This window comes from Prinia subflava, chromosome 4 (assembly GCF_021018805.1).
Source record: "Prinia subflava isolate CZ2003 ecotype Zambia chromosome 4, Cam_Psub_1.2, whole genome shotgun sequence".
NCBI lineage: Eukaryota > Metazoa > Chordata > Aves > Passeriformes > Cisticolidae > Prinia > Prinia subflava.
In genome coordinates, this window is record NC_086250.1 from 45,711,683 (window position 1) to 45,735,826 (window position 24,144).

A 24,144-nucleotide genomic window follows, 5' to 3' on the forward strand; every position below is an offset into this window, starting at 1 on the left:
CACTGCAGGGAAGTGCACACTTCTGACTTACACCTTCCACGCCTCTGTAAGGATCTTTGTTCTTCATTTTCCTTTTTTTCTTCCCATGCAAAGACTAGAAGTAATATTCATCTTTACTGATCATAGAAATAAATTAGAAACAGCAGGAGATTGTGGCCATTTTGAACGAAGACAAAAAGCATCAGGTAAATCCAGCTGCTCCTGGGATCATGAGCTCATTCATACAGAAAAATAAGCAGTTCTTTAATAAGAGAGCAACAGCATGTGCCATGCCAGTTTGGTTTTATTGGTAAGGAAAGTATAACACGTACTTGGAAAATTGAATGTGAGGAACAATGCAACTAGGGTGGATAAACTCTTTCTCAAACAGAAAAGGAGTGTGTGAAGAATGTCATCGATCTCATCTCAGATAGTGAACAGGTTTCAGGAATGAAAGATCTGTCACATAAATACTTGTTCCATGGGAAAAAAGATGCCCTTGTAAGCACAGAGGGCAGAAGCCCTATGAACATCTACTTGCAACAGTGTGCATCGCCAGAAGTTGAGAAAGGCTAATGGCTCCAACAGATCTGGCTGATCAGAAGCTTCACTTGTATGTGAATCATACTAAGAGCCTAAGCACAGCTGTGTAAGGATTGGAACTAATACAGTGAGGTATGATATCATACTCATAATCCAAACAGAAAAGCATTGCCAAACTTCCAGAACTCTGATCAGAGAACTGGAATCACAAGTAACTATTAATAAGCCACGCTTACATCTTTGTTAATGAAGAAATCAGTTTTATAGAATGTCAATAAAAACAGCTCAACAGATCTAAGTTAGCTCTGTTCAGAAAATATATGAAAAATCAAGGTCCAAAGATTGAAATAATTCCTAAAATGTATGCCATTTCATTAGCACTGAACAGTCATGTCATACTATACAATACATACATATTAATGAACCAGTGTATAATCTATGTACTGTCATATATACAAAAAGTAATGTCATAGTAATTTGGAAATGGATGAAAGATCCAGATAAATATTTGACTCTATAAGAATGAATTAAACAGTAAAACTGGGGATTTTTGCGCTATTTGTCAGATTGGTCAGCTAAGGATGACTAAAAACTTAAGTCTGATCTTCATTAAACTGTTTGTTAAATTACAATTAACTGAAGCAGTATGTGAAACAGAAATGCAAGGAGGCATTTCACAAAAAAACCCCAAACCACAATGAATATAAAGAATTACTGTCATTTGCTTATATTACACAGATCCCTAGGGTCCAGTCCTACAGAAACATTCAACAAAATAGCTTGTCAGTATATTAGTCAAAGACATCAAGATTCAGCCTCTCAAAAAGATTACTTTAAAATTGTTTGTAAGAGCTGAAAAAATAGAAGTCACCAACCTTTAATAAGGTAGACTCTGTTTCACTGCAGATCCAGAGGCAGTATCTGGAATTGAAAAAAAAAACAGGGTTCAGTTATTTGCTCAATTCTCAGTTATTCAGTTACCAATTATTAGAATTTGTCATGCATATTTTCATAACGTTTTCATACAATTAGCTTTTCTCAGATGTTTTCAGCATTCATAAATATGTGGCTGTCCAGTTAGTCACTTTTTTGTATAGAGATAGGACATACCCATAAAATTCTGCTAAAATTAAACTTTAAAAGCAGAGTAAACTTGTATGGTTTCATTTTTCTTGATTACCCCACAACAAGCTATCATTGGCTACCTTTACAAACTGGCTTGGGTGAAGATTTAGCTGTTTTTCCAGGTTATTAATACCTTATCAGAAACACTTGATCTTAGAGCTCTCTCCTTAAGTAAATTACACTGAGATGTCTGCTCAGACACATACCATCACCAAACTCCTGCTTTCTCTAACTCATAATTCTTCCCTCTGTGGTATCTCTTCTGACTAGTCCTTATATTTGCCTCCATGCATCAAGTTTTGGCATGCCCTTCCAGAAAAAAGAAATGTACAGAACTGTGGGTATGACTTTATCCCACTCTTCTGATTCACAGCTGTAGATGCTGTCAAACTACCTCCAAATCTCAACTGCGTCCCTTATCAGGTTGGGAGTAACATCCACTATACATCTTGATCAGTGGATTAAGGGCAGAAACTACACTGCAGTGGCACTACTTGCAATTTTCAAATGCTTCAAAGATCTACAGCAACCCCAACCATTGTATAATACAGAGAACTCACGTCAGAAGTTTGCTACATAAAAGGAACAGATTTTTAAGCTCACTCCTATCTCTGTATTTCCTTTTGTAATTCTATGAGTGCCATACAAAATCCAGGCACTCAGGCTCCAAACTATTACTCCCTAGGTGGCTTAGTTAACGTGTGCTTGTTACTCTGTTTCTCTTGTACTCTTACTGTACTACTTTTCACTATGCTCAGAGAAGAAGATGATGACTGTACTTTCAGGCTCACCCCTTTTCCCTATTTATAAGTCAGTTAGTGTACATGTTAAGACATCCAGGCTTAATCCTTCTGCTGCTGCTGATGATGACAAGGACAGAATGTCAGGGTATTTCCTATCTACAAAACTTCATTGTTTCTACCTCCTTGTTAACTACTACTGAGAATATGTGGATAAAACTAATTTTAATAATTTTAACTACTCTTACAGAGCCACAGACAGAAAAAGACTCGCTTTGCCATGCCTATGTTTTATTCCCCATTCACTTCCTTGCTGAGTACGTATTTGCATGGTCAGAAGTCTTAGTAACTCTAAAAACTGGTTTTCAAGAAAGACATTTATCTTGAGTATGAAGTTCTTGGAGAAACAAGTTATTAAGTACACCATCAGAACAATGCAATATAGTCTGTCATTCTTTCAGCTCTAAGTAGAAAGGTTTACATGCTTGCTTCAAAACTGAGTAGCTGGGTTGGAAAATAAATTAAAACAGAGAAAAAAAAATCCAGCATCAAGGTTCTGGTTCTAAATAGTTTTCTGAAATGGCAAGCATTTTAAGAATGTCAATTTCTTATTGGAGTTCTCTAGGCTAATTATGTATTTTTCTAAAGCAAAGGCATGAGAACTATTTACTATCATACTCAGTAAAACTCCCTAACACTACTAAACAATAGTCTTTCTATAACTTTCTCTGTATTATTTTTCTATTATCCCTTTATTTTACACCAAGCTTTGCACTTGTTGTTAAAAGATTTACATTCATTTACATTCAATTAAAGCTTATGACTGCTATGCAATCTAAGGAGAAAAAAAAAGGTTACAGAAATCACCATCAAATTTAGTCCTCACAGCTCAGCAGCTCCCCTGCCCCCATACCAGGGCACAGCAAGGGAAGGAGATGCTCCAGCAAGATTCACTCCCTGTGACTAAGTAAGCATCTTCCACAGACAACTCTGGGAGCCATTGAACCATACTCCTTTTATATCTGAGGAACAGCACCAAAGTCAAAGTATTTCTATCTACCAGTACCTGAATCGAACCACTGAGTTATCTGGGAAAGCGATCATATTCATTTTAAAAGGATTCACAATACTGCATCAGGTGTCATGATAATATGATTTGATCATTTTAGCTCATAACGTATTGAAGACAGGCAGAATCTTTCTTTTTTCAGTTTTACTCCACTTTATCCATTCACATTGGGCTGTAAAAGATAATTAAGTGATGTTTGCACGAATCTCTGTACATAAAAATTTATAGAAAACACACAGAATTTTAGAACATCTTCATTTCTTCCACCTTAACCACACAGTGAAGCAAGAGGGAGAGCTGTGATGGATAAAGATTACTGCTGAACTCAGCATACCAAAGCAATCATAAGGTGACCTTGAAAACACCACTTTCAGACTTTGCTAACCAGAAGAACCCATCAGGCCAGCACCAGGCACTGGCTGTGCACAGCAACTGTAAAAAAAGCCCATTATAAATTAACCTCCACTCACAGAAATGCCCTTTTGTAGTACTTGTCACATATATGAATACATTGTGGATGACACACCACAGGAGGAGTATGTCATGCAAAACATCACCCATAGATAAGATACACAGGGAAAGTAAGAACTTTACCAAGCTCAAAGACAATTACATGATTTGTATCAGAAGGATACTTGTACCTCCATGATTTACTTAGGAATGGCTTCTGGCTGGGAATACCGTATGCAGAATCCTGCACAAATAAGAATCATGCATCGTTTTTTGTGCATGTCAGGAGCTTAGATATTCCAAGTTTTCAAAATACAGAAAGCTGTTGCCTACCTGGAGATATTAAGGCTCAATTGAAAAATCAATATGCTAGTTTGTCACACTAAAAAAAAAAAGAGCTTGGTACAAACCATTAGATAAAGCATTTCTAAAGGTATAAATTGCATTAAAATTTCAGTACTGACTTGGAACAGGAAGGACTTCTGATGTTTTTCTAGTAGCTTTAGTCAAACTGTTAGCAATAATTTCCCACCCCTCCATAAAGCCCTCCTCTGCATTTCCACCTAATCCTTTTAAGTATCTTTTTTTCTTCTTCCCACACATACAGTCTTTCCTACATATCCTTCACATACAAAAAAAAAAAAACAAACCAACAAAACAACCTGGAAAAAAAGATTATGTAGCTTAGCTCTTTCTGGGACTACTGTGTAGAAGTCACAGCAGTGTTCCTTAAGCTCAGATGTTAACTCACCTCACATACCGAAGGCTAGGCTTAGATTCAGCTGACAAACAGGCACGCTCACAGGAAGGTATGCACTGGTGTAAAAAAATTTCCAGTCATCAGAAGCCAAATATTGAGAAACTCCTTCATAAATTTTAGCACTATACCATTAACTGCAGTGTCATGGAAAAAAATCACAGAATTATCTACAACCCTAGAAAAACCCCCAAAGTGTAGCACAACACTGACACAGGAAACTACCAAAGGAATGATCTAGAAAATGTAAGTCACATTGTAAAGGAGTGAGTCAGGTTAAATCAGTTTTAGCAGCAGTAAACAGAAGAAAAAGTACAATGTGGAACTGGGAATCAATTAAGAAAGTGCAAGTAAGCCAACCATGCTAGAAAACATGTAAAAATGTCTCTTGCTGGATTTATGAGGAGGCCGTAAGGGACCCCCACCATTAGCCCGCCACTCGTCCTTGCACCAATGTGCTACTGACTCATCATGACCTCACTCCTCTGCCCCTCCAGCTGTCCTTGAGAAGTATTGACAGCACCAGGCTGCACACTCAAAGGATGCTGAAAGGGTGAGTGTATACCAGAGAACACAACACATACTAGAAAGTCTGTGTATCAACTCTATCAGTAACTGTAAGGAGCTGGACTGAAATAACAGCTGTATTTTGATGAGAAGGTTAAGACTACAGCTAAACTGTAGCTCATCACATCACTCAGCATTCCTCTGTCCCTGTAACAGAGGCACAGCCCCTGCAGTCCCAGGCTGAGCACCAGAGTCCTGCCTGCCTTCAGCAGAGCTTCTGCCAAAGTAATCCAAAACCACAATTCCAGCTGCCACCATCAAGATACAACAAGATTAAGTGATTTTAAAAATTGCTTTGGTTAATCACGGCAACGTCTCATCATCTTCTACTGGCTGCAGGTTGTTCCATTAGCTATTGACGTCTGCAAATGGGCAACTAGGTCCATTGTTGTTGAACCCTGGAAAGACTGGGGACTAGAGTAACGTGAGACCAAACCAGTATGGTTTCCAGCACGAACTCCCCTTTATTCCGCGAGATGGCCGGTTAAGTACAGAGCAGATAGTTTACAGTAGCAGGTGCATTGTGATAGGCAGTGAGCATACAGAAGTATGTAAGCAATCTAGGATTAAGGTGGCTACGGAGATCTAGTGCCATTACCTCCATGCTGCGAGTGGCCATACCTTAACACATACGTAGCAGGAGATAAGGTTATCTGCTACTACGTACTCGGAACGTTCCGCGGCCTACTAGGCCCAGGCCTGAGGCCTAGTTTGGCCTAGTCTGGAATAGCTCAAATGGTATCTGTGAGCATATCATGCCCACGATACCTGAGAAACTCGGCCACAGTTCCCCCTTTTTCTTTTTGGGCTATCCAAACTGACGTTAAGGCACGGTCAGCTAATTTGCGCATGCATTGTATCAAGCAAGGCACTATTGTCAAAACTACTATGACAGCAATAAAGATCATTATACCAAAACGAATTAAATCCACAATCCACCCAGTGAGATTCCAAGACTTCAGCCAAGTGTCAAACGGAGTGTTCTCAACTACAAGATGTTTCATGTTGTCCCTCAACTGCGCTAACTGCTGATGTATCGATCGTGAGTGGTCTGATAAATTCATGCAGCACATGCCTTCAAACTCTTCGCATCCATGCCCCTGAGCCAAAAGAAGGAAGTCAATCGCGGCTCGGTTCTGGAGCACTGAATGGCGAATGCCACTAACATCTTCAGCAAGCTCACTCAACAACTTCGTCGTTATGTTAATCTGTTTTCCTGTCCAGCAGGCTAAATGTTTCAGTTGTGTGAGGGCTTGTGCTGAAGCAACTCCTGGGGCAAAAATGGATGCTGAGATCACGGCTGGAGGCTGCCATAGGGTAACGTGATCTTTGCAGTTGGGACCTAGCTGAGACATACTGCGCTTGACTCGTTGAGCCTTCCTTGGCAAGCCTAGAACCTGGTGAATGCTAGGTGCGAACAGAGTTAGTTTGCCAAAATAACACGGTCCTCCGACACTGTTTTGAGGTACTGTGGACCACGCTCTATCTCCGCAAACTAAAAAGATTCCTGGTGGCAATCTCTTAGCAGCTGTTGTCAATTGCGTGACAGATCTGACCCAACTATTACAATACTCAGAGTAATTGTAATACAAAAGTGAATGAGGGGACAGCCACGTAGCGTGGCCTTTCAATTGCTGCTCATCTATGATTAATAGACTAGAATTCACTGCAAAGCGCCCAAAAACAAGACAATAGTTTCCTGGCACAGAACCTAAAAGATCAAGCTCCTGAGGTTGTGGACCAGCCGTTCGAAGGTTTTGCGCTATGGCAGCAGCTTGTGGCCCTAAATCACCTTTTGGGTCAATCCTGACAGGAGTTAAAGACTTGAACTCTGCCATGGAGGTCAGTGGAACTCCAATCAAGCAGGTTCTAAAAGGATTGGATGGCGTCGCTAGAGATAGACAAAAGGAATCCTGTTTAGTTTGTTTGGCCCAAGTAACCCACATGTTCTCCCTTGTGTCAATGTCAAACATCCCTGCTCTTATTTTTACTACCACACTGATTAAAACCAACACCCTCATGCTTAACATTTCACCCATTGTGACAAGCACACAGTGTAGCACACAGGCTATCAACCTAAAACCCTAACCAATAACTTATCGTGCCTCTAAGTGTCACACAGCAACAGTGCAATGATATAGTATTAAAACAGTCAATTTTCAGCACTCTCCGCGTCTTCTTGAGGTGCTTCAGGTAAGTCGTCGCTGTCTTTTTGAGTGTCACCGCCGTTTGGTATCTTTTCTTGTGGACACGCACGGGTAAAGCGACTCGGCACCCAGACAGGTCCTGCTTCTCCTGCAGAAACACACATATAACCGCGACCATTAAACAAGACTGGACTGGGTCCCTGCCATTCACCCGTTCGCATGTCCTTATGATATACGTAAAGTCCTGGAATTGCTTGTGGTCTCCCTTCTTTCACAGCCTGGTGGTGGATGACAACCGCAGGCTCTTCTCGCCCTTCTGCTAGGCATAAGTAATTTAAAGTGAACAGTACTTTAGATAAACGATTGGTCACATCTAGGTCATTGCTTTGCTTCTGCTTTGCGAGATACTCTTTCAGCGTCCGATGAGCCCGTTCCACAATGGCTTGGCCAGTAGGAGATTGAGGAATCCCGGTAGTATGTTTGACTCCCCACTTTTGCAGAAACCTAGCAACTCGTTGTCCCGCATAAGCTGGACCATTGTCAGTTTTGATTTCTGCAGGCACTCCCATCACTGAAAAACAAACAGTCAAATGTCTCTCAACGTGCAGAGCTCTTTCCCCAGTTTGTGCTGTGGCCCAAATGAATTTGGAGTAGGTGTCAATAGTGACATGAACATATTTCAACCTTCCAAACTCTGGGATGTGTGTTACATCCATTTGCCACAGTTCCAGGGCTTTCATTCCTCGAGGATTCGTGCCTAGGCCAAGACCTGGCCCGTGATGACTGCATTGAGGGCAGGCACGCACAATCCCCTGTGCATCGTTCATAGATATTTGAAATTGACGACGCAAAGCTCTAGCATTCTGATGGAAGTTCTCGTGGCTGTTGCGAGCTCTGACAAATTTGCTTTCAGGAGGGACATGGGCAACGCAACTGACTGCAGCATCTGCCCGTGCATTGCCTTCTCCCAAACCATTGTTGCACTGATGACTACGAATGTGCATCACGCAAAAGGCATGCTGACGCTGTCTGAGTATACTCCTCAGTCGCAGAAATAGTTCTCCGAGGCGCTGATTCTGAGTGGTCTTAATGAGTGCATCTTCAATTCTTTGTACCACTCCAACCACATACAAAGAATCTGACACCACATTAAGAGGTTCCTTGTTCCAGGTTTGCAAAGCCCAACACACTGCTCCCAGCTCCATGGTCTGCAAGCTGTCTCCGGCTTCACTGTGGATTAAATGCTGCTTCCATTCTCCTTGCTGTTTCCACACACACACAGCTCTTTGTGTCTTTCGGCCGGCATCCGTATAAACTGTTCTGCCGTCCACAGGTGTCATGGAACACAAAGGCTTCTCCAGCCACTGATGGCGTGCAATCAGAGTCCACATCGGACCTTTTGGCTGTCGGTTGTGAACCACACCTGTAAAACCCAACAATGCTTCTTGCAGCTCCACAGAATGTCTCAGTTTCCAGTCCAGATCTTCATTTCTGATCGGAACACTGATATCTGCCGGTTCTTCCCCATCGATCTCTAAGATCCTATCTCTCCCTTTTCTGATGAGCATGGCAAGGGCTTCTGTTCTTGTCATAACACGACTCTTTGGCTGCACCGGCAAGAACACCCATTCAATCACACCAGCCGTCGATTTTAACCCAGACTGGTGTTCCCCCTTTTTCTTTTGCCATTGAAAAATGATGGCAAACGGACAGGCATCTGCGTTGGAGAGGAACAGTGACAGTGGCAGGTGTTCTATGCGGCGAATGCTCCAACCCCGTTGCAGCTTCTCTGACACCTTAACTAAGGCTTGTTGCTGTTCAGGGGTACATTGTCGAAGGCTACTGGCATCATTACCGTGTAGCCATGGTAGAAACGGTTGCAAGTCCTCATTGGTGATTCCTACAATGGGACGAACCCATTGCAGGTCTCCAAAAAGTCTCTGAGCATCATATAACGTTGAAATGTTGGTATGTAAAGTAATTTTCTGTGGCCGGACTTGTGCACTCGTGATCAGCCATCCTAAGTACTTCCACGGGGCTGATCGTTGTATTTTTTCCGGGGCCACAGTCAGACCACGATGTTTTAATTGCGTGATCAACCAGTCCAAGTCCTCTGTGGGCAGAGGCTCCTTAGTAGCAACAAGGATGTCATCGACGTAGTGATAAATCATTGCATTGGAAAAACGCTGACGAATCGGCTGCAAAGCCCAATTGACGAATATCTGGCACATGGTAGGCGAGGTACGACTTCCCTGAGGAAGAGTTACCCATTCATACCGTTGTGCTGGCGCTGCTCTGTTAACAGATGGCACAGTGAAGGCAAAGCGCTGAGTATCTTGAGGGTGGAGTGGGATCGTGAAAAAACAATCCTTCAAATCGATGATCACAATGTCCCACCCTTGCGGAATCATGGTCGGTGCTGGCAAGCCTGGTTGCAGAGCACCCATCGCTTGCATCTGCTCATTAACCTTACGAAGGTCATGTAGCAGTCTCCATTTCCCTGATTTTTTAGGGATGACAAAAATCGGTGTGTTCCATGGACTCACTGAGGGTCGAATGTGACCTGCTTCTAATTGTTCCTGCACCAATTGCTTGGTAATTCGCAGCCTCTTCTCTGTCATTGGCCACTGCTCAACCCACACAGGGGTATCCGTCAACCAGGTGATTTTTAAAATGGGTGGCTGCTCTGCAGTGGCCACTAAGGAAAATGCCGGTCAGTAGTCAAAACCATCCCTATTTGGGAAAGCACATCTCTACCTAGGAGTCCTAGAATCTCTTGATGCATTGGCACAACATATAGATGAGCCACAACCACTTGTCCATCTTCAAAGATGATCCGAATAGGATCTGCACTTATTGAGGGAACAGTCAGGCCTCCTACACCCACAACGCGGGTATAGGGGGATGTCAAAGGCCAATGAGAAGGCCAATGTAATTTGTTAATTAAAGATATGTCTGCGCCGGTGTCTGGAAGTGGTTCGATGCCGATAACTTCATCGCCTCGTTGCAGTTTCACTGCAATCCGTGGCCGCTCGTGTAAATCCACTGTAAGGAAAACACTGTGTCCCATAGAGCCAAAGCTCTCAGCTCCGCCTTCGGCTTCCGCAGGCTGCTTTTGGGACTGACGACGTGACAGGATGTTCTCAAAGGGGATGATCTGAGCAATCTTGCTCCCCTTTGGGATTGTCACAGGAGGCTGCAGGGCATAAACCATTACTTTTAACTGTCCAGTGTAATTAGCATTGATGACTCCTGGCACCACCATAATACCCTGTTTGCTCGTGGAGGCTCCTCCCAAGATCAAACCTCCAGCTGAGGAAACTGTATTATAGATGGGTTCAGAGACATCAGTCGGGATCAGAGTGACTTCCTTATCTTGCAAGGTGACTTCTTCTGCTGCTGTTATGTCCACACCAACACTTCTCCACGCAGCAGGTCTGGTCTGTCTCAATGAGTCTTTTTTGGGGTCTGGTGGGCTGAGGCATTGATTTGTGTCTTGGCGCGCTGCCTCGGCGCGCTGGCCGTGAAGTTTCCCTGTTTCCTGCAGACCTCTGTGGCATGAGTGTCCACATTGCAGTGTTGACACCAAACAGGCTTTTGGCAGGTCCGCCTGAAATGACCCATTTCACCACAGCGGATGCACTGGGACTTTGCCACTGATTTTTTGTTATTAAAACGGTTGAAGGGCTTTCCCGTCAATGCAGCTGCGATAACATGTCCCTGTTGCTGCATTGCATTTTGCATTGCCGCTGTGAAAGCTGCTGTTTGGTTGGACTGTTCTGCTCTCGCTGCTCTCACCAACATTTCGTCCACGCCACAGCCTTGAGGGAGGGAGGCCAGGATGGTTTTCATGCGTGCGCTGGCGTTCTCAAATGCCAGAGAACGAAACAGGTGGTCTCGCACCTCGTCAGGCAAATCTGGGGCATCCCTCAATGCCGTAGAAAGACGATCTATAAATTGAGCAAACGATTCGGTGGCTCCCTGTTTGACGTTGGCATAGGATGGAGGCTTCTTTTTGTCTGGCACCAACAGCAAAGCTCTGTAGGCTAGTGACTGGGAGAGTTGATGGATTTCGATGGGAAAAGTCAGCTGTACATTCGTCGTGGCATAGGCTCCTTGGCCCGTCAGCATGTCTGGCTGAATCCCATAAAATGGATCTCCCACTATTTGATGCCTGTTGGCTTCCTCGGTTGCCAGGCGTCTCCACTCTCTTTCAAAAATGAGAAACTGAGATGGCGTGAGCAGAAGTGCTGCAATGTTAGAACTGTCAGCAGGGCACAAGAGATCAGCAGTGAAGATGTATTGTATAATACTTTTGGAAGCTTCCGCACGAATTCCATACTGACTAACTGTCTGCTTTGCAGATTGCAGTACTTTCCATTCATGCGGTTGCCATCTGGCAACGTTCTGCTCAATCACCACAGGGCACGCTATAACATTGGCTGCGTCAAAGTCCTTATCGAGGATGGCATGTTTTTTAACTTCGGCCCAGCGGTTCAGCAGCGGATCAGTTTGGTTGGCAGGCAGCGCCATCTGCTGGGCATTGGATGGCAACGCCTGCTGGCTCTGTAGTGATGACAGAGGTTGTATGGTACATGGTTTCTGCGGGAATGTTTTGGATAATTCAAATGTCCTTTGTTCCAGCTGACTTTGCCGGTTAGAGAGCTTAGCAAGCTCTGCTATAATTTGCTGCAGCTCCGTTGACCTCTGCGGCTTTTCCGGCGTTTGCGTCGCACAGCTGTTATCCGATTCCAAAGCTTCCTCCTCCGAGTCAGATTCTGGCAGAGGACAGTGAGACGCTCGTGGATGGGTGGCGGGTCCCACTGATGCAGGCTGTGGGGGCGCAGGGATCTCAGGTTGAATCGAACTCGCGTTGTCCGATCCGGTCATGGGCGCCGCCATGTTCTCTGTTTTTGTTTTTGTCATGTGGGCAGCTGACGTCAGCTCCTGTTCCGGTGGGGAGGGGTTTGGCTCCGCTCCGCCGGTGGCACCGCCTCCGAGTCCGCCTCCTTGCTGCGTCACTTGTGCCCGCCCTGCGCCGCTGCCGGTCCCGCCTGCCTCCTCTTTCGCCACGCCCCTCGGGTCTGGCGGCTGGCTCATCTCCTCCCCCACGCCATTCTCGCCGAACCGCGGCAAGGACACTTCCGGCCTCTCGCTCGGTCTCTCAACCGCATGGCTGGCTACGTCTACCACATCACGGAGGGAGGAACAGAGGGGGGCCGCATTCCCTTTCACCGGATGCGTGGAATTAATTCCGAAAAATCTCGCAACTCTGGATACTTTTTTCCGCTCTTCCGCTTGGGAAGGAACGGTCTCCGGGTCAGGAGAGCAAGGGGCCGTTCTCTCCAATGCGGAAATCGCGGCTTGGGCTGCTCTGCGCTCCGCGGCAAAGGTTTGTAGCGTATTTATAATTTTCTTCCACGTGACGCCTAACTCCGAACAGAGTTTTGCGTCTTTTCCCTGTGAAACTACCGAGTCCCACAGTAAATCTCCGATCTCCTTCCATTCTGTCTCGCTAAACAAAAGCGAGGGCTGCTGTAACTTTCCCTTCTTTTTAGCCCATTGGGCCAGCTGACTTATATCAGAATCTCTGATCTTTTCGCCCCGTTTCGAGACAATGGACGCTAATAGCTGCGTGGCAGCGATATAGTCGCGTTCCGTGAGTGAATCCATCCGCGCCGCTGCTCTTACCTTCTTTCCACTGACAGCAGGTGTCACTGTCGCCGTCTATTCAATCCAATCAGCCGACGCTCCCCAGCCTGCCTCGGAATTCCGGACCGTAGATCGCAAGCGACACACACACGTCCAAAATCAAGCGAGGGCTTCCAGCATTTAAGCTAATTAATTAACAGCATTGAAGCTAAATAATCCACAGCATTGAAGCTAATTAATACACAGCATCGAAGCTCTATATTTCATTAAAATCCAGGGCTCTGTCTCTAATGTTCGGGCGCCACTGTTGTTGAACCCTGGAAAGACTGGGGACTAGAGTAACGTGAGACCAAACCAGTATGGTTTCCAGCACGAACTCCCCTTTATTCCGCGAGATGGCCGGTTAAGTACAGAGCAGATAGTTTACAGTAGCAGGTGCATTGTGATAGGCAGTGAGCATACAGAAGTATGTAAGCAATCTAGGATTAAGGTGGCTACGGAGATCTAGTGCCATTACCTCCATGCTGCGAGTGGCCATACCTTAACACATACGTAGCAGGAGATAAGGTTATCTGCTACTACGTACTCGGAACGTTCCGCGGCCTACTAGGCCCAGGCCTGAGGCCTAGTTTGGCCTAGTCTGGAATAGCTCAAATGGTATCTGTGAGCATATCATGCCCACGATACCTGAGAAACTCAGCCACAGTCCATGAGCAGTGGGGATCCAAGGTCTCACCCTTCTACAGATGAGTTCATTGCAAACCCAGGCTGTAAGCAAATCAGCTTAACAGTGCAAAAGAGAACAATGTCAGTGAGCCAAGAGTCTCTGCAATGCTTGCTGCCTGTCTATTCTGATTTTAACTCAGGGCCGAAGCTTAAGTCACTGCTTTCACAAGGAATGAAAATTGAGTATTCTAAGTTCATTCATACTGGAGGTGTATCACAAAGCAAAGAGACAGATATGGCTCCTGCCTGGGAGATCACAAAAGCTCTTATCCTGAAAAAATTTACATATCAGGAACTTTATTCTTGTAAGTAATCAGGCAGAACCAGGACCTTATTTAATCTTTCTTCAGAAACTGAGCCTACACAAACAGCACATGGATACTGCCTCCACTTTCAATAGCAAGTCATTCATTTTGTATTATCGGTCTACCACTAATTTAGCTGTAGTGTTGCCAAGAGGATTTCCAACATATTAAAGTATTATTGAAATAATATAAACTATTTGCATTTGCATTAGATAGAAAATCCTCTATCTCATAGCTGCCCTCACCACCTATATACCATTTATTGACAGTTGGGCAATTAAATAATTTTTTTTCTAAAAATCTGGAAATATTTAAATGGTAACCAATATGTTGAAGGAATTAGTAAATTTTATTCTATACTCAGCATCAAGGAATTAACTTTGTGCTATTTATTGTTAAGTGGTATTTTCAAGCTCTGACTTTAGTGACATCCGTGTATCTTTAAATTGCCAAGACAAAACTTAGTTATTGGATTTCAGTGACCCAATGAGCATGTTTGGACAGCCATAGATTTTGCTTATACATTCTACTTTGAGCATTAGATGCATAAGACATTGTGAAGTGTCCCTGTTTTAGCATGTGCTGATTATGGCTGGGAAAGTTAAGTTTTCTTCACAGTAGCTGGTATGCAGCTGTGTTTTGGCTTTGTGACAAAAACAGTGCTGATAACACAGGGATGTTTCAGCTGCTGCTGAGCACAGCTTTTACCCAGAGTCAAGGCCTTTTCCACCTCTCACCTCAACCGACCATTGAGGCGGCTGGGGGTGCACAAGGAGTTGTGAGGGGACACAGCCAGGACAGCTGACCCCAACTGACCACAGGGTCACCCCAGACCATGTGGTGTTGTGCTCAGCATACAGAGCCCAGGGAAGGAGAAGAGGGGGATGTTTGGAGGGATGGTGTTTGTCTGCTGCAGTCACCATTACCTGTGGTGGAGCTCTGCCTTCCTGGGATGGCCGAACACCTGCCTGCACATGGGAAGTGGTGAATGAATTCTTTGTGTTGCTTTGCTTTCATGCACAGCTTCTGCTTTACCTGTTAACTGCCCTGATCTCAGCCCACTAGTTTTCTCACTTTTACTCTTCTGGTTCTACCCCCCACCCTACCAGGCTACTGGTGCTTAGTGGCCTGTAGGGGTTAAAGCACAACATAGCTCTTATCTGGGTTTGGTCACAACCACAAATGTGAACAAGTTTCATTCAGACAAGAAGCAGTAACAGTCACACAAGTGAGATCACTCTGTGCACTAGGTCATTATAAGGGTACATCTATAAAGAATTTCAATGAGGTACCAGTATTTCAGCTAGGGTGGTATATCCAGTATTTAATAGCAAGGATGTTCTTCACCATTGACCAGAGCAATTAACAGCCCAGTTAAGGCTAGATTTGAAAAGTGCTTTCCTATTTCACACAAAATGTATCAGGAAGTGGAAAAAAATCACATATTTACTGACTCCCTCATTTTCATGTATTGTATCACTACTGTATTTGCTCTGAAAGATAATGGGACAGTTTGAAAAAATAGCTGCAATAGAAGCATTTACTGAAACCAAAAGCATCAAATCAAAAAGGTTTTCCAGAGTGAACCAAGCTCAAACAATTTATCAAGGGCCTTCAAATTTAGGGCTGTCAAAGACCTGTAATATATTTCTCCTAGTACACAAAAGGAAAATAATCTTTTACCCTCGAGAATAATGTTAGCAAAGTGCACTCAACCAGCTTAGGCTGAGTTATGCTAACAACCCTGTTCACCTCTGGACATGGAGACCTTCAATCCATCACTGTAAAATTTGATAAAAATGTTCTGGGAACTGCCAAAAGGTTCATATTTAATTACCACCAGAATCAATAGAAAGAAATACTGCAGAAAATTACATGTTCTACATCATTTAAGTTTTCTGATTCCTGACTTCTGGGCTTCAGAGGTAGCCTGCATTACCTTCTAAACCCTAATTCATCTGGTTTAGAAAGAGTAATTAATTTCTACTCTAAAGAACATAAAACTGTCACCACTTCAAAGTATGTTCCACAGGCCTGGATTTACTGGGAAGAGCAAGGAGCTGCAACTGCCCTTGTTTCTATCATGCAGAACACCCATTAAACAAATGATCCAATTCTTCATTACAGGCTTTTCAGCTGGTGAGTGCATGCCCAAGAACTAAAAATAGATCTGGATTTAGCTCTACTTATGAAAAGAAAAAGGACGTTGTATCAGCTCCTTGGGAACAACCAAAAAGTTTTAGTATGAGTTGCAGAAGGATTGCCTTAAAATTTCTGTCAGGTAGCAGGATACTAAATAACTTTGTCTAATAACTCCTACTAGAAAACAAAAGCACTAATAATTCTGCAATCCTTAAGGTACTAATATGTTTCTCTGACAAAATCAGATGTGATATTCAAAATACTACTACCACAAGTATCAAGCCTCAGGAATAAACATACTAGTGCTTAGAAGGTATGCAACAAAATAACCTTAAAAAAAGAAATTAAGTATTTTGGTATTAGTTTTTATTTTCCACACATGGCACTGAACAGAGCTGCTAAAAGCATGATACATTAAAAGGACTTCAATTTTATTTGTGAAATGCTGTTGAGACATTTTCATTAAGAAAAGGTACCTGTTTACAAGACACAAGAATATACACTTCTACCTGTACCAGCGAGCAAAAATCCTCTTTTATATGACTTGTGCTTCCACCTTTCTTAACAATTCACCTATGCATACTAAACCAGAAAATACTTAGCAAATTTTCTTTGCATTTATTTAAATACTTATAGAGCATGTAAATTGCTGCATGAGCAGATGACTGAAGAAGCCTTAGATACATGAATCCTGCAGCTTCTCCTGTCTGCCTTGCCTCAGTAAGAACTGCAGCTCCTTCCCTTGCCCTGCAGAATTATCCACTATCCCACAGCACCCACGACTGATGTCCACACTGTAAATCACCCTCCGAGTATCCCCACAACCTGCCATATATCTCACTGAAGAACTCAACAAGGTATAGCCAGTTCTGCAGGTGGATTCCAGCACAATAGATAATCGTGAGATAACACTCCTCCTTATTGGGCTCAGTTGCAGTTATTTTGGGATATTGCATTCTTCCTCAACCTTGAATTAGAAATCGCACAACAGGTACAAAAGTAACCAGAGAAACACCAGTGAGTGCACAGTACAGTCATCTATGTCTCATTTCCTTAAAAAGAGTCTAAACAATATGCAGGCCCTTGTTTTTCATTAAGTGTTTGTCTGAAAAACTAGATACTTGAAACCCTTAGCATGTCATGGGCTTTTCTGCCATTCTACTAATGTAAACCACACATTTATATATAGCCAGGGGGAAACAGCTTCTCTTGAGCTAACAAGCAAAAATTTTTCACTTTTTGTAACTTCTCTGAAATTAATCAATTAGTGAAAGTATTACTTCATGTAAAATTACTTCATTGAAAAATGGATTATATCATCAATTCCTGCCACATGAACTACCATCTCTAAATGTCAGATATTCATTCTAGTCAGATTACTTGGACTGGATTTAATCTGAATTAAAATTTAAAGCATTTCTCTTATATCATGTGCTCCCTGATCAAACTACCTTTCCACAGAGGCATTTTTTGATGTTAAAAATAAACATAAAACAAAAAATGTTTCCTTTAAGTCTAAAAATGTCATCAGTAGTAACATACCTTTTCTTTCCTTACTGCTTATATTCTGAAATGCCAGCTCATATTCTGTGTTGAATGATTTAATAATTTTATTTTGGTGCCCAGTCAGCCAAAGTCTCCTCTGTAAAATCAGTATGTACGATTGCGCGGTTTTGCAGAACTGGCATTCTAGACCCAGAAAATGCTAATGCTGTTTACATCATGCCTAAAAGTCCATCTCCTCATTTTTCTGTTAAGCCAGCCTGCTGGCCTTAAAAGCTGAAAGTTAGAAATCTACCTATCTATTAGGCATGCAGCCAGATCAAAGCCTCACAGAACTTCTTGAACCCATTAGAGAATGCACTATACTACCAGGGAGTCATCTCCCATCTGAACCAATACAGTAAAAATATCATTCTATCTTACTGTTATGGTATATAGATTTGGACTTATGATTAGCTTCATAAAAATATATATAAGATCCTGAATAAGTATCTGCTGAAGAGACTGACCTGTGCCCCAAGACAAACTAGACAGAACTACACACTTTTACACCCGACTTCATCAAAGGAAGGCAATGTTTGAGTGAGTATAGGTGGAAAGGAAAAGTGGATGGAACACACATTATCTTTTTCTGCAGAGCTTACAGCCACAGTTACAATTTCCCTAACTGGAGGAGAGTGAGAAGGATGACAACATAAACACTGTTACCTTAAATACAAGACAGATAATGTGGGAGAATAACTGCACTGAAGTTCTGATCATCTGTTTTCCATTTCTGCTATTCACAGAAAACAGATCTCTCCACTGGCAAAAATAAAGAAAGCACTGAATTTTAGGATTTTGGATGACATCACTGACAGGGAAGAAAACTAAGATAAACTCTCAGGGATATAAATGGGCCCATGTAATGAAAAACGAGATTAGGACTGTCAGGAAAGCACTATGAGAGCTTTCCTGATTAACACTATGTATATTATGTCAGATCACAGAGTTCAGAGAGACTGGGGCTCTGTTATCTGTGTCACGTCACATAGTACAACACAGCTCAGCTTGTGGGATGCTTCCACCTAGCCTGTGGGGTTTTTCTACCTGATCCAGACGATGCAGATCAGTTGTTTGAAGAGTAAACACAGCTCCAGTGCTTCTCCTGTGCTTGCAAATGGGGCCACACTGTGTGGCTGCTGCACACTCGGCCAGAACATGACAGAAGTGAGATGTTTCCTCCTGTCTACACATGGACTGCTAAAACTCCATTCCTGCAGCTGCCAGTGAGTCATGAAACTTGGACCCAGAACAGCCTGAGCCACTTCAAAGTGCAGTGCTCACTTCCCCCAGATTTCAAAGTCAGAAGAAACCAAGACAGGCAAATGACAGGTAGGAAGGAATGAAGACACACAGTAGTGCAGTTAACTTGTTTGTGTGTGTACACATAAAATGTCTATTTGGATAATAACTGGATATTTTCTAGTCTATGTATCATGAAACATTAAGAAAATTCTTAAAAACAATTACAAAGAAAGAATATTTAGCTTCCAGTTTGCTCTCATCTCTCACAAGGGAAATATTCTGTGACTGCTTTCAGAAACAAGCTAATAAATGATACCAATTAACCACAATTAATTACCAGTCTGGTTTTGTCCTCTGTCTCATCTGTTTTACTTTGTTGACAGCCATTACTTTGCTCACAGCACTGGAAGTACCCACCTGAGGGAAGAAAGCCTCTGAACCCCAGAGAACACCCTGATCTTTACCAGGTTAAGAGAACAATATTTACCTTTGCTTTGCTTTCCATCCCTTCTCCTCTTAGTAAGGATAGGAGAATAAAAATACAAGGAACAAGCAATAAATCACTACTGAGTGTTAAGTTCTGATTAAAAAAAAGGACCTCCATCCCCCAAAAAATTATCCTTATGTCAGAAGAAGGGAGGGAAAACAGACAAGTCAACAGTGGACTGTGGCCCCCATTTAAGAGAGGACGTTTGCTGCTCTGGCCCATCCTGAAAGTCACGCTACTCACTGTTACCATGGACTGAACGGCTCTTGCAGCATCTGCCAAGAAGGAGCTCTCCCAGACTATCCTTCACCTCCACCTTAGAAGAACGTCTGACTGAGTAAATGCATCTCTTCTTCTGCAGAAGAACACTGTTAAGGCATTCCTTTCACTGCACCAACTCCCTCCTACCTCTGAGGAGATCCTACTGATTCTCCCTGACAAAGAGAAAACTAAATCCTTTGCCCCTATATCAGCCTTTACTACAGATATTCTACGGCTCTAACAAGTCTCGAGAAGTCTTCTAGTGGTTATAGCTCATAAAAAGAATTAGGAAAATAAATGTTGATTTCATTATGTGATGCTATTATTATGTTACAAGGTTCTCTCTTACTTTTATAGTTATTTCTAGAAAGCCTGTGCCAATAAATAAATCACTTCTTCCATCTGGGCTTTGATAAGACTTTGTAAAATAATTCTGCCAATTATTCTACTCTGATTGAAATTACTGTTAAAATTTCCACTGATCAAACTGGATACAACACCCTTTAATTACTGTATGATCTCAAGAGTGTCCACATCGTCCTAGGCTTCCCTTTAGAATACAAACTTAGAGAAGGTCATTCATGGTTGCATATTACAAAAGTACTTCAAGAACAGATGTGCACTGCTTAGGAAACTTGCTCTCTCAAGCATGGTGCTTTGAACCTTGCCCTTCCCGACACAGTCCCTTGAAAGCAGGGAGCATATGTATGTATAAACCAAAGATGATGGATTATATGATGTGCAAAATCTAGATTTGATTTATTGTTTGCTTTTTTCCTCTCAGGAATACACATGCATTAGATGTATGTTTATATATCAAGGCTAAGTTTCAAAATCAAAGGTTATGTAAGACAAAACAACTTTAAAGGAAGTTATAACATACTTTTAAACACTACCAAAAGACAAACTTATCTCTGTTTACATCCCCATCAAACTTAAACTCTGTGTCAATGCTGAGTTGTGCCTCACAATTGGCTGAACCACACCTGGTGAACTTCCACGCCTCCCGTAAGCCTTGGCTGGTCTGACTGGATGGCTTATGAAATCTGGCTATGCTTGCATCACTTAGAAGGCCAAAACCAAAAAACAGCATTAGAAAATAACCTTATAAATGTCCTGTGTTCCACAGATTAATGCATTTTGAAACATGCTTTTTCCCCCCAAAACTAAGTGAATTTCTTCAATGTGTTATGAAACATTATTCACACTGGGACTGTATTATGCAAGTGATACACTGAAAGAAATCTTCTCCATGGCCAAGATACCATTTTTTATTGCAAGTGGGAACTGGTTCCTCCAACCTATTTCAGAACTCTCATTATTAAGTGAGAAATTAATTTCTCATTATTTGATTACACTGTAATTCTCAAAAAAATGGCAACAATTTTGAAATGTTTTCCAATTGGAGAATGAGTTTTGGGATGTAACAATTTTTTGAGTCAGTAAATGAAAGCTTTTTGAAGGGGATTTATCCTGTATGTTATACATTCACTAGGAAGAAAGTGGAGGAGGGGTAGAGGAGGACAAACCACAAATGAAGAGAATGAGGACTTTATGCGCATGGGAATTTCTGGAAGATCAAAATGGTTTACAAAATATTAAGGAAGTGACTGCTACAGGAAAAACACTGCAAGATCTGTACAGATGGTTAATGTTCTTTGCTTACTTATTTTTAGGCTAGTCATTTAAGGAATGTTTTTAGTTTTCTTTCTGAGTCTACCTCCCATAATTATATATTTTTGATTAAAAACTCCAAAAAAAGCTTTTTTCCATTTGCCTGAGTGGTCCAATCTGCTTATTCTTTTATTGCTTTTTAAAATTTCATTAAGGAAGCCTTAACAATCAAACTGAGCAAACTGTATTTTTCCCAAATCTAATTTCTGCTGTGCTTTTTCTTTTTCATAACTTGGAGAATGAGGGAGGGAAATAACTTCCCAACTACTATGTCTACCCATTATAGTCTTAAGAGAATCCTGACCAGAAAATCACTTTTCTAGACCACGGTGTTCCCTAGCAAGCAAACTACATTTCTGAAATTCACATAAATAACTGCCAAGAGAGCTATGTCTAGCAGAAGACAAACAGGAGAAAAATCTTGCCACAATTCAGCTGGACACAGTGACAGATTCATTGCTAAAAGTACGGCATAATCCAACTGGGATAGCTTTTATGAGATTTGTTTTTTTCACAGATAAATCTATTAAAATCAATAAGCATCTAGGACAGTTGGGAACCAGCAAAAAATATGGCAGCAGACTCAAATACTACATTCAGTTTAACAGACATATCACAAAATCTGGAGCTCAGTTCTGTATATGCAATGTCATCCAAGGAAAGTATAAATATTTCATGAACTCTTACTCTCTTACAGTTAGAATTCTGCTGTCACTGGCCCTGCAATTTCAGCATCCTTAAATTTCATCTTTCAAAACCAAAGATATTTCAAAATTATGGTTTTACTTTCAGATAAGGAAATCTGCAAAGTAGCCTGTTACCTGGGTAGGAAACCAATACTCCGAACCTAGATATTTTAGCTTTGGTTTGATACTAGGTGAGCTCAAGTAGCAGACAAGATATTCCAGGCAGTCTACTGCCTAAAACTGTAAAACAGAGCTGCTCATGTATAGTTCAACTCAACTTTTGACTAAAGCCATCACCTTTGGCTTCCTGACTCAAAACTATTTCTAGCCCAATTGAGAATTTCTTATGCTTATCATGAGTGATTTGAAATTGATAAAGAAAAATATTTGAAGATTCCTCTAAAGTGGCTTTACTTTCAAAAAAAATTTATTCCTTTATCTGACTGCTTATACCAAGGACTGTCTTGAAAATCTCCCTTGAGATTACAACTATAGATGGGAGCTGAACTGTACTGCACTTTTGACAGATCCAACTTTACCAGCTGAAAGCATCCATGAACACTGGGGAATAATATAAAGTCTTGCAGCAGTGTCTTTTAGGATGCTCTAAATGCAGAGTGTTTAACTAGTTGAGCTGCCAATTTGAACCCTCATAAAACTGCATATAAAGTCTCCTGTGTTTTATAGGCATTTATAAAAACAGCTTTTACAGACTTCCTCAATACATGCTAAATTATTTCTCATACCTTTTTATTCCAATTTCTTGGCCATCCAAGAGATGCCTAACAGTCTGCATTTTAACTCCTCCCACAGTTTAAATATATACAAGTAGAACTGTTCCTTCTCAAAGAATTTTAACTGAATCCTCAGAATTTGAATTAACTGAAAAAGAAAACCTACTTTTCCTCAGTGAAAAGAGAATCAGAAGGTAAGGCAAATAAGTCTTGGTTAGAAATATTTCAGTATTTATTTCCATTTTTCACCCTGAAAACGTATTGGAAAAAACATCCCTTTCCCCATGTTCTTTGCTTTTACTTCTGCTATTTACTTTGCTACAAAAAAATTCCACTATGAGCAACAAAAATCTTTTACTGTATCTTCCAACTGAAGGACAGGAAACTATCATATTTTTCTCAGTACTAACACTGTACCTTTCCCTAAATATTTTCCAGAAATGATGAGAAACTATTTCTTTCTGAGTTAAAGCAGAAACAATGCCAATATAAAATCAGTAAAAAACGCCTGTAACTTTTAACTTCTACTCTATAGATCCTCACTTTCATATCAATTTATGGTATATCTGGTTGTGTTTTGTGTTATGCAGACCTTTGAAATAAACTGGTTGGTGTAGCATCCCTGAAAGCCAAGTGGACAAAGCGGATCCTAGGAGGAAGCTCACCAGTACTTTTCAAGAGCATTTTTATTAAAGGAGCAGTCATGTCTCCTATCACCTTGTCTTTTATGTGAAGGAAAAAAGAGACGCTTACTTGTCACTAGAGAGTGAAAATGCAGCTTTCCTTCAGTGTTTTCTACAAAAATGATTGCTCTACATCTTTGCTTCATCAGTTTTCAGATTGCTGAAGAAAAGCTTCCTATTTTAGGTCATGCACTACCTTGCAAAAAACCCCCATGAATGCAGGGAATAAATAGTGACAAGAATACAGTCAGCACAGAACAATATTAACTGTTAAAAGGAACTCTTGATGTTCTAAGTAATAATGCACTATCCATCTCTGAATTCTGACAGACAAGATTTTCATTTAGGTTTTTGTTCAAGAGCTGCCTTTCCAAACCATCCCCAGCTGAAGGAACTCCCAGGACTCTGGTATATACCACAAACCCCAGCTTTCAGCAGACGTTGACAGCACAGTATCTCCCCTCACAAAGAGACTTTTATTCACACAGAAGCTCAATAATGCAATAAAAACTTGACTATGGAGTAAATTAACTAATACAAATGAACTTAGGATGTGGCAAGAACAGCTTATAAAGCCCCCAGAGGGTTATCACATTTCGAAATCCTTTCTAGCACATGGAGAGGAAG

The 24,144-nt window shown here is 41.7% G+C and overlaps 1 protein-coding gene across 1 annotated transcript in view; it reads right to left on the bottom strand.

Moving 5' to 3' along the window:
- CNTN1 (contactin 1) overlaps positions 1 to 24,144 on the bottom strand; it is a 227,315-nt gene that overhangs the window by 158,950 nt on the left and 44,221 nt on the right. Inside the window, exon 2 of the mRNA XM_063396635.1 lies at positions 1,398 to 1,443. The gene's annotated coding sequence lies outside the window, so the exon portion shown is untranslated. The remainder of the gene's footprint in view (positions 1 to 1,397; positions 1,444 to 24,144) is intronic.